Source organism: Arachis stenosperma, chromosome 9, assembly GCF_014773155.1.
Source record: "Arachis stenosperma cultivar V10309 chromosome 9, arast.V10309.gnm1.PFL2, whole genome shotgun sequence".
Classification (NCBI taxonomy): domain Eukaryota; kingdom Viridiplantae; phylum Streptophyta; class Magnoliopsida; order Fabales; family Fabaceae; genus Arachis; species Arachis stenosperma.
The window spans coordinates 110,443,202-110,449,129 of NC_080385.1; the positions used below are offsets into that span (position 1 = coordinate 110,443,202).

At 42.3% G+C, this 5,928-nt stretch overlaps 1 non-coding gene across 1 annotated transcript; it reads left to right on the top strand.

Moving 5' to 3' along the window:
* The first annotated feature begins 5,222 nt into the window (after nucleotides 1-5,222).
* Nucleotides 5,223-5,330, top strand: LOC130953879 (small nucleolar RNA R71). Its single transcript, XR_009076040.1, has one exon. It is a non-coding gene; the product is annotated as a small nucleolar RNA R71 (small nucleolar RNA).
* Nucleotides 5,331-5,928: the final 598 nt, after the last annotated feature.

The following is a 5,928-nucleotide window of genomic DNA, read 5'->3' on the forward strand; positions in this document are numbered from 1 at the left end:
ATATATAGAAAACTAGTAGCCTAAGGTGTACAAAGATGAGTAAATGACATAAAAATCCACTTCCGGGCCCACTTGGTGTGTGCTTGGGCTGAGCAATGAAGCATTTTCGTGTAGAGACTTGTCTTGGAGTTAAACGCCAGCTTTAGTGCCAGTTTGGGCGTTTAACTCCCATTTAGGTGCCAGTTCCAGCGTTTAACGCTGGGATTTCTTGAAGTGACTTTGAACGCCGGTTTGGGCCATCAAATCTTGGGCAAAGTATGGACTATCATATATTGCTGGAAAGCCCAAGATGTCTACTTTCCAACGCCGTTGAGAGCGCGCCAATTGGGCTTCTTTAGCTCCAGAAAATCCACTTCGAGTGCAGGGAGGTCAGAATCCAACAGCATCTGCAGTCCTTTTCAGTCTCTGAATCAGATTTTTGCTCAGAACCTTCAATTTCAGCCAGAAAATACCTGAAATCACAGAAAAACACACAAACTCATAGTAAAGTCCAGAAAAGTGAATTTTAACTAAAAACTAATAAAAATATACTAAAAACTAACTAGATCATACTAAAAACATACTAAAAATAATGCCAAAAAGTGTATAAATTATCCGCTCATCACAACACCAAACTTAAATTGTTGCTTGTCCCCAAGCAACTGAAGATCAAATAAAATAAAAAGAAGAGAATATGCAATGAACTCCAAAAACATCTATGAAGATCAGTATTAATTAGATGAGCGGGGCTTTTAGCTTTTTGCCTCTGAATAGTTTTGGCATCTCATTTTATCCTTTGGAACTCAGAATGATTGGCTTCTTTAGGAACTCAGAATCCAGATAGTGTTATTGATTCTCCTAGTTTAAGTATGATGATTCTTGAACACAGCTACTTATTGAGTCTTGGCCGTGGCCCAAAGCACTCTGTCTTCCAGTATTACCACCGGATACATACATGCCACAGACACATAATTGGGTGAACCTTTTCAGATTGTGACTCAGCTTTGCTAAAGTCCCCAATTAGAGGTGTCCAGGGTTCTTAAGCACACTCTTATTGCCTTGGATCACAACTCCATTTCTTTCTTTTTCTTTCTTTTTTTCTTTTCTTCTCTTTTTTTCGGTTTTTTTTTTCGCTTGCTTCCTTCTTTTTTTTTTGTATTCACTGCTTTTTCTTGCTTCAAGAATCATTTTTATGATTTTTCAGATCCTCAGTAACATGTCTCCTTTTTCATCATTCTTTCAAGAGCCAACATTCATGAACCACAAATTCAAAAGACATATGCACTGTTCAAGCATACATTCAGAGAACAAAAGTGTTGCCACCACATCAAAATAATTAAACTGTTATAAAATTCAAAATTCATGCAATTCTTTTCCTTTTCAATTAAGCACGTTTTTATTTAAGAAAGGTGATGGATTCATAGGACATTCATAACTTTAAGGCATAAACACTAAGACACTAATGATCATAAGACACAAACATGGATAAACATAAGCACTAAAATTCGAAAAACAGAAGAATAAAGAACAAGGAAATCAAGGAACGGGTCCACCTTAGTGATGGCGGCTCTTCCTTCCTCTTGAAGGTCCTATGGAGTGCTTAAGCTCCTCAATGTCTCTTCCTTGCCTTTGTTGCTCCTCTCTCATGATTCTTTGATCTTCTCTTATTTCATGGAGGAGAATGGAGTGTTCTTGGTGCTCCACCCTTAGTTGTCCCATGTTGGAACTCAATTCTCCTAGGGAGGTGTTTAGTTGCTCCCAATAGTTTTGTGGAGGAAAGTGCATCCCTTGAGGCATCTCAGGGATCTCATGATGAGAGGGGTCTCTTGTGTGCTCCATCCTTTTCTTGGTAATGGGCTTATCCTCATCAATGGTGATGTCTCCCTCTATGTCAACTCCAACTGAATAACAGAGGTGACAAATGAGGTGAGGAAAGGCTAACCTTGCCAAGGTAGAGGACTTGTCCGCCACCTTGTAGAGTTCTTGGGCTATAACCTCATGAACTTCCACTTCTTCTCCAATCATGATGCTATGGATCATGATGGCCCGGTCTAGAGTAACTTCGGACCGGTTGCTAGTGGGAATGATTGAGCGTTGGATAAACTCCAACCATCCTCTAGCCACGGGTTTGAGGTCATGCCTTCTCAATTGAACCGGCTTGCCTCTTGAATCTCTCTTCCATTGTGCGCCCTCTTCACATATGATTGTGAGGACTTGGTCCAACCTTTGATCAAAGTTGACCCTTCTTGTGTAAGGATGTTCATCTCCTTGCATCATAGGCAAGTTGAACGCCACCCTCACACTTTCCGGACTAAAATCCAAGTATTTCCCCCGAACCATTGTGAGATAATTCTTTGGATCCGGGTTCACACTTTGATCATGGTTCTTGGTGATCCATGCATTGGCATAGAACTCTTGAACCATCAAGATTCCGACTTGTTGAATGGGGTTGGTAAGCACTTCCCAACCTCTTCTTCGGATCTCATGGTGGATCTCCGCATATTCACCCTTTTTGAGTGAAAAGGGGACCTCGGGGATCACCTTTTTCAAGGCCACAACTTCATAGAAGTGGTCTTGATGCACCCTTGAGATGAATCTATCCATCTCCCATGACTCGGAGGTGGAAGCTTTTGCCTTCCCTTTCCTCTTTCTAGAGGTTTCTCCGGCCTTGGATGCCATAATGGTTATGGAAAAACGAAAAAGCAACGCTTTTACCACACCAAACTTAAAATGTTTGCTCGTCCTCGAGCAAAAGAAGAAAGAAAAGAGTAGAAGAAGAAGAAATGAGGAAGAGGGAGATGGTGGTGTATTCGGCCAAAGAGGGGGAGAAGTGTTGTTTAGGTTGTGTGAAAATGAAGGAGTGAAGAAGGGTATTTATAGGAGAGAGGGGAGATGGTGTTCGGCCATTATGGGTGGGTTTGGGAGGGAAAGTGGTTAGAATTTGAAGGGTGAGGTTGGTGGTGTTTTATGAAGGATGGATGTGAGTGGTGAAGAGAAAGATGGGATTTGATAGGTGAAGGGTTTTTGGGGAAGAGGTGTTGAGGTGATTGGTGAATGGGGAAGAAGAGAGAGGGTGGTGGTGGGGTTGTGGGGGTCCTGTGGGGTCCACAGATCCTGTGGTGTCAAGGAAAAGTCATCCCTGCACCAAATGGCATCAAAATTCACGTTTTGAGCCATTGCTGGCGTTAAACGCCGGGCTGGTGCCCATTCCTGGTGTTTAACGCCAGGTTCTTGCCCTTTTCTGGCGTTTAACGCCAGTCTGGTGCCCCTTTCTGGCGTTAAACGCCCAGAATGGTGCCAGACTGGGCGTTAAACGCCCAACTGCTAGGTTTACTGGCGTTTGAACGCCAGCAACATCTTCCTCCAGGGTGTGCTGTTTTTCTTCCTGTTTTTCATTTTGTTTTTGCTTTTTCAATTGATTTTGTGACTTCTCATGATCATCAACCTACATAATAAGATAAAATAACAAAAGAAATATATAAAATATAATCATTGGGTTGCCTCCCAACAAGCGCTTCTTTAATGTCAGTAGCTTGACAGAGGGCTCTCATGGAGCCTCACAGATACTCAGAGCAATGTTGGAACCTCCCAACACCAAACTTAGAGTTTGAATGTGGGGGTTCAACACCAAACTTAGAGTTTGGTTGTGGCCTCCCAACACCAAACTTAGAGTTTGACTGTGGGGGCTCTGGTTGTCTCTGATTTGAGAGAAGCTCTTCATGCTTCTTCTCCATGGTGACAGAGAGATATCCTTGAGCCTTAAACACCAAGGATTTTTCATTCACTTTAATGATCAGTTCACCTCCATCAACATCAATCACAGCCTTTGCTGTGGCTAGGAAGGGTCTACCAAGGATGATGGATTCATCCATGCACCTCCCAGTCTCTAGGACTATGAAATCAGTAGGGATGTAATGGTCTTCAACTTTTACCAAAACATTCTCTACAAGTCCATGAGCTTGTTTTCTTGAGTTGTCTGCCATCTCTAGTGAGATTTTTGCAGCTTGTACCTCAAAGATCCTTAGCTTCTCCATTACTGAGAGAGGCATGAGGTTTACACTTGACCCTAAGTCACACGGAGCCTTCTTGAAGGTCATGGTGCCTATGGTACAAGGTATGGAAAACTTCCCAGGGTCTTGTCTCTTTTGAGGTAATTTCTGCCTAGACAAGTCATCCAGTTCTTTGGTGAGCAAAGGAGGTTCATCCTTCCAAGTCTCATTTCCAAATAACTTGTCATTTAGCTTCATGATTGCTCCAAGGTATTTAGCAACTTGCTCTTCAGTGACATACTCATCCTCTTCAGAGGAAGAATACTCATCAGAGCTCATAAAAGGCAGAAGTAAGTCCAATGGAATCTCTATGGTCTCATTTTGAGTCTCAGATTTCCATGGTTCCTCATTAGGGAACTCAGTGGAGGTTAGTGCACGCCCATTGAAGCCTTCCTCAGTGGCGTCCACTTCCTCTCCATCCTCTCCAAATTCGGCCATGTTTATAGCTTTGCACTCTCCTTTTGGATTTTCTTCTGTGTTGCTTGGGAGAGTACTTGGAGGGAGTTCAGTAACTTTCTTGCTCAGCTGTCCCACTTGTGCCTCCAAATTTCTAATGGAGGACCTTGTTTCATTCATGAAACTTTGAGTGGTTTTAATTAGATCAGAGACCATGGTTGCTAAGTCAGAGGGGTTCTGCTTAGGATTCTCTGTCTGTTGCTGAGAAGATGATGGAAAAGGTTTGCCATTGTTAAACCTGTTTCTTCCACCATTATTATTGAAACCTTGTTGAGGTCTCTCTTGATTCTTCCATGAGAGATTTGGGTGATTTCTCCATGAAGAATTATAGGTGTTACCATAGGGTTCTCCTAGGTAATTCACCTCTTCCATTGAAGGGTTCTCAGGATCATAAGCTTCTTCCTCAGATGAAGCATCCTTGGTACTACTTGGTGCATTTTGCATTCCAGACAGACTTTGAGAAATCAAATTGACTTGTTGAGTCAATATTTTATTCTGAGCCAAAATGGCGTTCAGAGTATCAATCTCAAGAACTCCTTTCTTCTGACTTGTCCCATTGTTCACAGGATTTCTCTCAGAAGTGTACATGAATTGGTTATTTGCAACCATTTCAATGAGCTCTTGAGCTTCTGTAGGCGTCTTCTTCAGATGAAGAGATCCTCCAGCAGAGCTATCCAAGGACATCTTAGATAGTTCAGAGAGACCATCATAGAAAATACCTATGATGCTCCATTCAGAAAGCATGTCAGAAGGACATTTTCTGATCAATTGTTTGTATCTTTCCCAAGCTTCATAGAGGGATTCTCCATCCTTCTGTCTGAAGGTTTGGACTTCCACTCTAAGCTTACTCCATCTTTGTGGTGGAAAGAACTTTGCCAAGAAGGCATTGACTAGCTTTTCCCAAGAATCCAGGCTTTCTTTAGGTTGTGAGTCCAACCATATTCTAGCTCTGTCTCTTACAGCAAAAGGGAATAGCATCAGTCTATAGACCTCAGGGTCTACCCCATTAGTCTTGACTGTGTCACAGATTTGCAAGAATTCAGCTAAGAACTGATGAGGATCTTCCATTGGAAGTCCATGGAACTTGCAATTCTGTTGCATTAGAGAAACTAATTGAGGTTTAAGCTCAAAGTTGTTTGCTCCAATGGCAGGGATAGAGATGCTTCTCCCATAGAAGTCGGGAGTAGGTGCAGTAAAGTCACCCAGCACCTTCCTTGCATTGTTGGCATTGTTGTTATTTTCGGCTGCCATGTCTTCTTCTTCTTTGAAGAATTCGGTCAGGTCCTCAACAGAGAGTTGTGCTTTGGCTTCTCTTAGCTTTCGCTTCAAGGTCCTTTCAGGTTCAGGGTCAACTTCAACAATAATGCCTTTGTCTCTGCTCCTGCTCATATGAAAGAGAAGAGAACAAGAAAATGTGGAATCCTCTATGTCACAGTATAGAGAT